General features: G+C 42.2%; 1 protein-coding gene and 1 pseudogene across 1 annotated transcript in view; one reads left to right on the top strand and one right to left on the bottom strand.

Moving 5' to 3' along the window:
- The window catches only part of SND1 (staphylococcal nuclease and tudor domain containing 1), a 427,290-nt gene that overhangs the window by 208,355 nt on the left and 206,908 nt on the right, over positions 1–12,027 (bottom strand). The window lies entirely within an intron of this gene.
- LOC123606814 lies at positions 10,003–11,091 on the top strand (annotated as a pseudogene).

Genomic DNA, 12,027 nt, shown 5'->3' with positions numbered 1-12,027 from the left:
TTAAAAAAAAAGGGGGGGGGGACACCTGGGTGGCTTAGTCAGGTGAGCGTCCGACTTCAGCTCAGGTCATGATCTTGCGGTCTGTGGGTTTGAGCCCCGCGTCGGGCTCTGTGCTGACAGCTCAGAGCCTGGAGCCCGCTTCGGATTCTGTGTCTCCCTCTCTCTCTGCCCCTCCCCCGCTCATGTTCTGTCTGTCTGTCTCTCTCTCTCTCTGTCAAAAATAAATAAACATTAAAAAAATTAAAAAAAAAAAGATTGGAAAAACTACTGCTACACACAACTCGGATGGATCTCAAGGGCATTATGCTAAATGAAAAAGGTCAACCTCAATGGATCACCCACTGTATGATTCCATTTCTATAATGTTCTTGAAATGACAAAGAGATGGAAACTGGAATACTGGCTGTCACGGATGTTGGGAGGGGAAAGGCATGGTGGCAGAACAAGGGAGATCCTTCGATGACTGAACAGTTTTGGGTCTTGATTGTGGATGGTGGGCACATGGATCTACACACGTGATAAAAGGCCAGAGATCTACACACACACACAGCACCGATGCCTGGCTTTGGTACTTCCCTCTAATTATGAAAGATATAACCTTTGCAGGGGGCCTGCTGGCTGAAGGGTCCATGGGATGGACCTGTGTACTGCTGCTGCAGCTTCTGTGAATACATAATTACCTCAAAATAGAAGTTAAAGAAAAAGTCAACAGAACTTAAACTTACTACAAAGAAAAGCACCAAAGACTCAAAGTTCCATTCTCAATCAGAATAATTTTCATCCAGAATCGTATTTGAAGGGATACATCCTTTGAAGATTAAAGTCAACAAAACTTGCCATCACTCCTCTGTTCAAGACTTCACAATGGCTTCTATCTCATTCAGTGTAAAAGCCAAATACTCGTAGTGGCTACATGGTCAGCTATGCCCTTCTTTATCTTGCTGACCTCATCTCTCACTGCTCCCACCTTCGCTCCCTCTGCTCCAGCCACAATGCATTCTTTCTAACCAGGCACACTTCCACCACAAGACCTTTTGTCCCTGGGGTTCTCTTTGCCGTCCTAGCACTTGCTCCTTCACCTCATTCAGCTCTTTGCTCCTGTCATCTATCAGTGAGGCCTGAGTACCTTACTGAAAATCTGCCTCCTTCCAACCCCGGAGTACCTACCTCCTCTACCCTGCTCTAGCTTTATTTTTTGTATAGCACTTAAAAAAAAAAAAAAAAGTTTATTTATTTTGAGAGAGAAAGAGCGAGAGAGAGCGAGCGAGCATGCACGAGCAGGGGAGGGGCAGAGACAGAAGGAGAGAGAGAATGCTAAGTAAGCTCTACACTCTGAGCACAGCCCAATGTAAGGCTAGATCCCATGAACCACGAGATCATGACCTGAGCTGAAATCAAGAGTCAGTCACTTAACTGACTGAGCCAGCCAGGCGCCCCTATTTTCTGTATAGTTCTAATGACCACCTACGTATTTCTACATATTCTATATATTTGCTTGCCACCACTGAAATATAAGTTCCTGCCCCCCCCCCCCCCCAAAGCCAGATTTCTCTTCACAGTATTCACTACTTTATTTCCAGTGCCAGGTGTACCTGGCACATCAATGTACTCAAGAATGAATCTGCTGAATAGACCACAAAGAAAAAAGGAAAAAAGAAAAAGAAACATAAACCAAAGCAGAAAAGTAAAACGAACATGTTACGTTCATGTGGCCTACTAAATGAAAAGGTACAATTTAGGGATTACATATAAACGAAGTTGAGTTTCACTTAGATTGCAATCATGAGACCTTGGTTTCAATTCTTGCTTTAATTAGAAGAAACCTCAGAAAAGATGTTTACCTTTTAAGTCCTATTTTTCTGTTCTATCATACCAAGGGGACTAAATTGAAGAACCTCTAGGGTCCTAGACAAAGCTAAAAATCTAAATGGTTCCCCATGAGGCAGAGAACATCTGCATTTCAGGTCTACCCAGGTGAGTCTAGAAAGGAGATAACCCGTAGGGAGCCATGGAAGGTATTTAAACATGTGTTCAAAGACCCGGTATGTGGCAAAAATTACAGTATGTACTAGGAATAAAAAAGAGAGGGAGAGAGAGACACTGATGACCTAGGGTTGTAAGCACCACGAACATTACAACAGGTAAGCACAGGGTGCTGAGGAAGCACATAGGCAGATGCCCAGTTAGGATGTGGTTCTGGCAGGGTACCTAAGGTAAAGCCTCCCTAAGAAGTGACACGCTGAAGGAGGAGAAGGAGCTGGCTAGGAGAAACGTATGTTCCAGGCACGGAGAGCAGAATGATTTCAAGAACAGTCAGTTTAAGCTGTGTTTCTTTTCCACAAAAATGATGGATGAGAGCCAGGGAATGTTAAATATAAACATGGAGAGGTAAGCAAGGGCCAGATCACGGGTTTGTATTAATCCTAAAGGCCGTGGATGATTAATGAAGACTTTTAAGCAGGAGAATAACAATCAGATTTGTGGAACACAAAGCCAATTGCAGCAGTAGTGTGGAAAATGGATCAGAAAAGAGTAAGACTAGAAACAGGAAGGTCAGTATGGAGACAGCATAAAACAGGCAGTGAGGAGGAAAAGGCTGGAACGAACCTGATATACGTCAGTAGATAATCAGGTATGCAGATTGAGAGAGAGGGATATAAAGATGACACTTTGATTAGTGGAACACAAGACTGACTAAGCGGTGGCACCATCAATCAAGATGTGGGATCATGCAAGTAAAGGAATAGCTTTTAAAGGGGAGGACATGAGCTCAGTTTTAGCCACACCGGGTTTTGGTTTCTAAGCAGTGAGGTGCAGTAAGTAGTTGGATATACTGGTGGGGGGATCCAGGTGACAAGAACTGGGCTAGAGACCTAGGTTTGGGAATCAGCAGTATCTACGTGAAAACTGAAGCAATGGGATGAATGAGATCACCTGTGGAGGCTGCAGTGGGGTTAAGAAGACTGACAGGAAGGGAAGCCTGGAAAGCACAAATATTTAAGGAGTACTCAAAAGTGGGCCAAAGAGAAGTAATCAGAGTCACAGAGAGAATCCAATCAAATATGCTGTACTAAAAAATTTTTTAAAAGATTGTGATAAGTTTTAAGTACTGCGGAGATCAAGTACAAGCAAGGATTAAGAAGTATCCTTGAGGGAAACTTTGGTCTCCTAGGTCAGCTCAGTTTCAATGATTTGGAAGGGTCAAAGCAGATGGTAAAGGAATGAAGAGCAAATGGAAGCAGTATTAAAATTTCTTTTAACTCTTTTAATTAACTTGGCTATGAAGAAAAGGAGAAAATTTGCTATAATAAAGACAGAGAATTGGAGGATACTTTTTAAAAATTAGTTAAAAAGAAAGGGGCTAGTAACTGATGGCACAAAATCCCTAAGGAGACCAAAAGAGAGAATTGAGAGCATGTATGCAGAAAACTTCGTTTGGGAAGAAAGAGGCTGAAATCTTGCATGGAGATGGGAAGGCAGGAGATAAGAAAGCAAGCAGGGGGAAGACAAGTTTGCAGCTGCGAGAACAAGTTTAAGGCATTTTCCAGATAAGCCCATGTTTTCTCCATACTGTAGGAGATGAGGCTGTCTGCTGAGAATGAGGGGCGAGAGAAGAGAGTAGGGGGCTTGACTGAAGATAGCTGTGAAATCTAAAATAGCTATTGTGGTGAACTAACACGAAAACAGCATTTATGTTAAATTAAGCCAGCAGCATTATGCAGGAAGAAATGGAGATGGGAAAACCTGCAGTTAGAAAAGGCTTATCAAGAAGGCCACTGAATTGATTTAGGTCTGAGTTGTTGAGTACAAGGAGTGGAACGAGGGCAAAAGTAAATAGGAAAGAACTGAATAGGAAAGGGAATTTGTTAACAAATAAAGGAATCCACCACACCTTCCTAATTAAACCGCTTCTACCAAGTCCCCAAAAGTCACCAAGGCAGGATCAAACATCCTCAGTTATTTCAGCTCCGGTGAGAACTAAAGCTATGGATGGCTTGTCCCTGCCTTGCCCCGACTTTTAGGCATCCCAGTCCAAAATGTTCACACCCCTTTTTGAACAAAGGCGCATAATCCAATTTACCAACCCATTAACCCTCAATACCATGCCTATGTAAAGTACATCTGGAACTACACCCTGTATGAGCAGTGATCAATTCTGACAGCTGACCAATCAACCTGGACAATTCTTCACAATGATCCTAGTCTAGATTCTTGGCTTCTGTCCAAGCTCACTACGTCACAGACTGATATGAAAGGAAATAAAATCAGCTGAAAGACGACGGTACTTTAGGGAGCAAAACATAAGCTGGGTCTGCTCCACTGCCTGGGGTGCTTTTTAAAAAATAAGCTACACAGGTGATTCTGGGGCACACAAGTTTGAAAGCCACCATTTTTAATCAGCATTAGTATTAAACATAATAGTTTTGAAATGAGAGTAGGACATACAAATGGTAATGGAAAGCAGGTATATGGTAAGTTAGGAGGAGGGATAAGCAAAGAGAAATAAAGTTGATAATGATTGAAGCTCTGCATAACAAAATACTGAAGGGAAATCATTTACAGAGGGAAAAAACAGCATGATCAAGATGGACTCTTAGAGAATGTGAAGCCAAAGGACTTAATTATGTCTTTTAAATGCATATATATCAAAGGCAAAGTACGGTACTCAGAAAGAGCACATTCATTTTCCTGCTTCTCATTTCACCTCCGAAGTTCATTTCTAAAGACTGACAATCAGCACTGTTTTCGATAGCTGTATGGCATCTTTTCTCTGAAAGAAATATGCAATATGCTAACACTTTGAGCCACATTTACCTAACCTACTTCTAATCCTGATCTTCTTAAATTAACCAAATGGAGAGAAACCACCTCCAATCCTTTATAGATAGGAGCAAAGAGGTCTGGTAACTTAGAAAGGGCAATGGGCAAGGGTAAGTAAACTACAGGGAAATTCAAGAAAGCAAGCATATGTGCGGATGTCCTTTGAGGGACACACTAATGTAATCACCAGTAGTGTTCATCTCTCAATGGAATTCCTGCCTGACTGCTGATCTGGGTGCAAGCTAATTTCCCCCATGGTGAATACTGCCGTTGAGATGCAGAACTCTCCACCATCTGTTACCCAGAATTAGCATAATGACAGATTATCTAATCCCTTACATTGAGCAGATACAAATGGCGCTCTTATAACACCAGTTCGGTCATATCCTTATTCGCGTGGTCTATCTCCACCCCATAAAAATTGATCCTCCCACCCTGCTGGTGATGGATCTGATCTGGAGTTTACCCCCAATCTCGCTTAAGAGTCCAGGTGCTTTACCATGAGTCGCTTTCCTAAAATATTTTATTCAGGAACGGGAATACAGCTGTTATTCCAGATGCATCTGAAAAGGGGCATGCTGAACAAAAAGAAAATCTGTCTCTAGGATGCTGGCAAAACTACTATGCAGGGCAGTGTTTCCTTGAACTAGATTAGGCTGAAAATTTCAAGAGGGAAGACATATGGTTAAGTCAGGGCTGGTCTGGGGACAGTGACAAAAGGGAGAAAGGCAAAAAGAAAGAAATCATAAAATTAAATGGGAGGCAATTAATACAACACTAACAGGAAAGACGCTGCTGTTTTACAAACTCGGGTGTTCTAGACAGACCCAAGGTAGCATTATACAAAAAATGGGAATCAGACACCTAGAAAAACAAGGACATGCTCCTAGGACCAAGTAACTGGAAAAACACAATCAATTAGAAGTAGAATGGATACTGTGCCACCAAACAGAGGAAGTGAATTGTTCTATCGCCAGTGACCTGTGTAGAGACAGTTCAATTAGAAGGAAGTGAAAAACCATCAGATTATACTAGAGACAATCTCCAAAACCAACATTTCCTCAGAAAGTGAGCTTCTGGTAGGGGTCAAGAGAAAACATCACAAGAGATGTAGTGGCACATAAAGGGACACCAGGTTTCCTGGCGGGGGGGAAGGTGGGAAGAGTTTCTTGTTCATTTTGAATATATAACTCTTTGGATATAAGTGAAATCATCGAATATTTATTTAAAACATTTATTAATCTAGAAGTACTGTTTAAAACACATTTCAAAAATATTTGTCCTCAAGCTATACTCCCTACAAATGTATTCAACAAAGAATGTTGCATCATTAGAGCCACTTTTGGAGAGAGATTTCTTTCAATTTCTCCTCCATCTTAAAATTTTTACGCGTAACAGTTTTGGCATTGGCATGTGATGCTGCTATACAGAAATACCTTCCTTAAGTCACGAGGATTCATTTTCACTAACATTTGGATACCTGGTCTAATCACTTGTTCTATAGGCATCTATTCATTCTTCCATAGCATGAGTCCCTAGAACAAGGCCTGCAGACTCATAGTGTGTTTTTAATTAAAGTTTTATTGGAACATAGCCACACCCATTTGTTTGCATATTGTCTGTGGTTGCTTTTGCACTGCAAAGGCAGAGTCGAAGAGTTATAACACAGACCACGTGGCTTTTAAAGCTAAAACATTTACTATCTGGTCCTGTACAGAAAAGGTTTGTCACTCCCGCCTTAGGGTACTGCTTTTTAAGGAGAACTATTTTTTTTTAATAGGCTCCATGCTGGGCCCACACAGGGCTTGAACTCACAATCCCAAGATCAAGATAAGCTGAGACCAAGAGTTGAACACTCAACCAACTAAGCCACCCATGTGCCCCCTTTTAAGGAGACCTTTATTATTTTTTTTAAGTTTATTTATTTATTTTGAGAGAGAGAGAGAGGGAGGAGGGGGAGAAAGAGAGAGAGACAGAGAGAGAGAGAGAGAGAGAAAGAGAGAGAGAGAGAAAGAGACAGAAAGAGAGAGAGAAAGAGACAGAAAGAGAGAGAGAGAGAGAGAGAGAGAGAGAGAGAGAGAGAGAGAAGGACGAACAGAGAGGGAGAGAAAGAAAGAATCCCAAGCAGGCTCTGTGTTGTCTGTTGCAGAGCCCAACTGAGGGCTCGAACTCAAGAACTGTGAGATCATGACCTGAGCCGAGATCAAGCGTTGGATGCTTAACCAACTGCACCACCCAGGTGTGCCCAGGAGAACTTTAAAAGGTCATTTGCTGGGGCACCTGGCTGGCTCAGTAAGTACAGCATGCAACTTTTGATCTCAGGGTTGTGAATTCAAACCCCACGTTGGACGTGGAGCCTATTTAAAAAAATAATAATAATAAAGGTCACTTCCTATGACACCCAGCACATGCAGTTAAAGGGGACATGCTCACCAGAGTTAAGTGTTACACAGTGCAAAAATATTTAGCTCCTTTTTAATAATCCTTCCATGTGATCTTCATGCGGCACTGACTGAAGTTTTATCAAGCTCATCAATGTGTTCAAGATAAACTGACGAGGCACTTGGTAACACATGAGCCTCTGTGAAGTTTAAAGTACATGACTTTCTCTCTCCTCAGCACTGGCGTAGGGGGGGTGGTGGGTGCACACCTGACATATACTTAGGGTATTACACTGCAACCCCAAGACTACTAGTACATAAATGAGCCCCCCTCTTCCAGGAAACATTCACAACGCTACCATGAAGAGCAAGGAAAGCAACCAACACTGTCCTCTCTGCAGCAGGAGTAGCAGCAAGCAGCAAGAGAAACGTTATACGTAAGCTGGACTGACAGCACCATGAACGTCACCTCATGAAGTTGTTGTGAGAACAAAACAAAATCTATTTTACTAGGAGAAAAAAAGTGTTCTAAGTTGCATACATTAAGACACACATTCTCAAAGCAAGGATCTTTCAGGAAATAGCTGAAAGGGTGAGCCTGACTTCACAAGTCGAGAGACCTGTCCAGCAGATGAAGCTATCAGAGCAGACTCCTACTTGCAGTCCAGCGGTCCTGGGAAGAGGTCACCCTGAGCCGATAAAGACATCGTGCTCACCGCTTCAGCAGCAGCGCCTGGCCTGGGAGAGCAGCCATCCATCCGTGGCACTCCCAATCACACATGCCACCGCAGAGGCAAGATTCATGGCTCCAGCGGCAACAGTCCAGTGTTATCCAATATGCATGAAATCAAAGTTTTCATCATTTCCACTGGTCAAAGGCCAGTGAATGATAAATCCCAGAATACCAGGATTAATGAAGGAGTCATTAAAACCCAGCATTAAATCACTTCTGTAGCCAATGCTGAGAGTGATGTCTGTAATACATTACAAGGCTGATTAGAAAGAAACAAGTTCCAATTTAGAAATGAATTACCTGATTTTTTTTTTTAAACTGACTGGTTGGCTATCACAGCAATTTTGTTATTATAGGAGAAAGAGAGAGTGGGTAACATATACATTCTGTCAAGAATAGGAAATTATCATCTCAAAATCTCAGGGAACAGAATCGAGAGGTGAATAACTTCCTAAAGACAAGACGGAGAAGTAAGTCCTGACGCTAGCCGAATTTATTTTTTTATTTTGGCTGCGGGGTGTGTATGTGTGTTGGGGGAGAGGTGCCGTTAACACTTTATTGCCCAGGAAAGAGGTTTAATCTAGAAAAATTTTAGAATAAGCACATTCTGATTACAGTCCCACTATCCCTGCCAGACACAAGGAAAAGTGAACTCATTCTTCAGCTCATGCTTTTTGGAGCTGCCATAAATAAAGCATCCTTTCCAGAAAAAGACTAGTCAGATATTAAGATGGAAGGTAAACTGGGGAGTGCTGCATGAGGGGGAAGAGGGTAGGATGTGAGAGGACACCAATGAACTATCTCCTCATCCACAATGAGTACTATCTTATTGCTGGACATAATCTACCAGTGTGAAAAATAAAAGCCCTCAACGAATACTCCAAGATAAAGCATGGTGAAAAACATGGAGCTGGCTCAGGTGGGCAAGGTTCTGACCTACCTGGACCTACTCAGTTTCCGAATGGGAAAAACACAGCCTGCAGAGGCTTCTACTCACTAGTCAAGGTTCTACCCTGGGGCGGTGCACTGGTTAGAAAAACAAATGTTGCCAAGGAGATGCTGGGCCTGAAAGTTACAGGCAAAGATTTTCAACCACACGCTCTCAACACACAAGCTCATCAATGAAGGTAAGGTAAGGAAAATAGCTCCAATTCAAACAATCCAAACCAAAATAGGAATACTTCTTGTTCCAGACCCTCCGCCTCTCTGCCAACCTACTGTAAGTCAAGATTGACGTCTCTCCCTGAAAACAAGTCTTGAAGAATTCTCTAAGACCGGGGGATATAATGCAAATTCTTATGTGTTATAATCAGGTAATATTCAAAATGTTTAACATTATGGCACTGGCTAGTTTGTTACACCTGTGTATACCAGATTAACATTATTTATAAAAATAGAAAGGCATGTAAGAAAACAGCCAGGGTCAAAAATGTGTTGTTTCTAGAAGGGCGTCAGCATAAAACAGCAAATCACTTGAGGTAAATATTAGTTTAAACTAAAGGCTGCCACATAATTATGCCTCAATCACCAAAACATACATCATTAATTTCAGACGCATCAATCTGCACCCCAAAACAAAAACAATGAACTCCAGGACTTCTTAAATATTTACCTATTGGCTTGAGTCTTTAATAAACCCCACAACTGGCATTTATTGTGTCTACCAAATGGACAGATTATACTTGAATTTCCTTGGTTCCCAAAAGCATTTAAAAATACAGTTTGGGTTAGTTAGCAACAAACTACCAACACGAACAAAGACATTAACACTTTATACTGCCAAAGACTTCCTCTTAAGGAGAAAATTAAAAAACAAAACAATACAAAAACAGTTGCCAACTAGAGGAAATTCTATGAATTTGATAATTACAAACAGAGGTAAAAAACAGAATATTAGGTCTAAATTCAAAGCTCTCTCCAATGATGTATGTTGTTACCTCAGGTAAACATTTTCATTTGAGGTCATGCCAGCGGCTAATGGCAAAGAGGCCACTGACTCAACTGGCAGTGATCACTAAGAGTTAACTATCTGGGTCAAGTCTGATTCTGCAAATCCACGGACTTTGAAGTAAACTAAGCACTTATCATCAAAATCCTGGGGAGGGGAAAATCCATGGCTAGCTCTTTCACAGCCAATGCTGAGAGTGATGGGCATATCGAGACAACGGGCACAAGCACCACAAAACCAGAGCAAGAGAAAGCCCTACCATAAGAAAAGGAAGTATGAGTTGGGACACCTGCTGCCAGGACCAAGATCGGCCAGGCCACATACACACAGTGCAGGCTCGGGGAGGCAGGAAGAAGTGCGATGCCTTGAGGCTGAACGTGGGGAACTTTTCCCGGGGCTCCAAGTGTTGCAGGGGGAAAACAAGGAACGCAAGCCACCGATAAGCAAGCCACCGATAAACCGGTCAGCACCAAAACCCCAGAGAAGACAGCACACCCTACTGACAGTGGTACGAGTCCCACTAGGCGCTGTCCCTCGGCCGTGAGAAGGGGGCCGAGCTGACTATCGTGGAGGAAGAGATTTTAAACAAAACACGATCAAACAAAATTCAGAAGAAATATGATGAAAGGAAAGAGAATGTCAAAAGCAGCAGTCTTGTGGAGGAGCAGTTCCAGCAGGGCATGCATCTTCCCTGCATCACTTCAAGACCAGGCCAGTGTAGCTGAGCCGACGGCTATGTGCTAGAGGCCAAGGACTCAGAGCTCTATCTGAGGAAAAGCAAAGTCCTGAAGGGCAAATAAATCCTTCTCCCTTCTATCCTTGGTCATGTAATAAAGGTGTTTATTGCTCTGGAAAACACAAAAATCCATGGCTAGACTTTAAAGCCAATGGGAAAACTTGCGGCTTCACTGTTGCTGGTACTCTCACCCCTGATCACATCCCTAGTCACACCCCTAGTCAAAGTTCTCTTTCTTAAGAGCCTGGGAAGAGGTTTAAAGAAACTTAGATTACTCAAAAGAGATCCTAAGAGATTAAGAAAGAATATTAGCAATACTGTTTATGCCACTTTCTCTCTCAAAAAAGGTCAGATAAGGACCTGAGGCAAAGAGGGTGAATGAATGACTTCCCAAGGTCATTCTACATGCTGAAGGCAGAGCTAGAAATAACCATTAGCCCTTCAGCCCCTACACTGCTCTGCCACTCTGTACTTTATTCTAAGCAGAGTTGGTACAGGAGAAATTAGTGGAGGTAAAAAAGGCTCTGCTTAGGGACCAAACTGATCTGAGAAAATGTACATTTACAAAGTTTCTCTTATTCTTCCTATTATCCACATCTATACTTACCTGAGAATAGAGAAGAATGTTGGTTTTGGAACCTCCTATTTCTTCTAGACTTCCTTTCATAGTGCTTATTAATACTGGCTGCACATTAGAATCACTATTCAAAACACCAATGCCAGGCCCTATGCCAGGCCAATAAACCCAGAACCTCTAGGGGTGAAGAATAGCAATTTTAGAAGAACAAATATGGGTACCTAGATTTTAAATATGGGGCACCATTACTTTTTTTAAGTGCCCCAGGTGATTCTCTCATATAGTTTTGAGAAAAACTTCCCAGAAAGGAAAGTTCATTTAATATATTCTTTTTCCAAATTTCAAGGGACCAAGAATGACCTAGCACAACTTAAAGCCCCGAGAATCATAAATGTGATGAAGAACCCAGCACTCCCTGAAGAATGAGAACCTAAGAACTATGGGCAAGCATAGACCAATTTTTGGAATTGGTTTAGGAACAGCAAATTCATCCCTATTGGTTCAACTTAGGTCACAGGAAGACGAGTAATGGGTCGTGAGAGCAACCAGAAAGAAGATTCCTCAGATTCCTCATCTTTGTCTCTTCAGACTAGAACTGCCCGTTGGCATGCAGGATTTTCTAGGCAGCTGAGATGACCAGAGGCCCCTCTAAAATGTAGGCATCACTTGGGGAGGGGGCAGTTTTCCGCCTTTCAGGGGAACAGGGACAAATAAGCAAACTCGTGGCCATTATGACAAAACCAGGCCTACGTACCCAGTTTATTATTAGCCTGACATTAAACACCACTTAAAAACAAAACAAAACCACCTGCCCACACAAACACATACCCC

This window comes from Leopardus geoffroyi, chromosome A2, assembly GCF_018350155.1.
Source record: "Leopardus geoffroyi isolate Oge1 chromosome A2, O.geoffroyi_Oge1_pat1.0, whole genome shotgun sequence".
Classification (NCBI taxonomy): Eukaryota; Metazoa; Chordata; class Mammalia; order Carnivora; family Felidae; genus Leopardus; species Leopardus geoffroyi.
The sequence above is the reverse complement of the archived record's forward strand: the minus strand, read 5'-3'. Positions and strand labels throughout refer to the sequence as shown.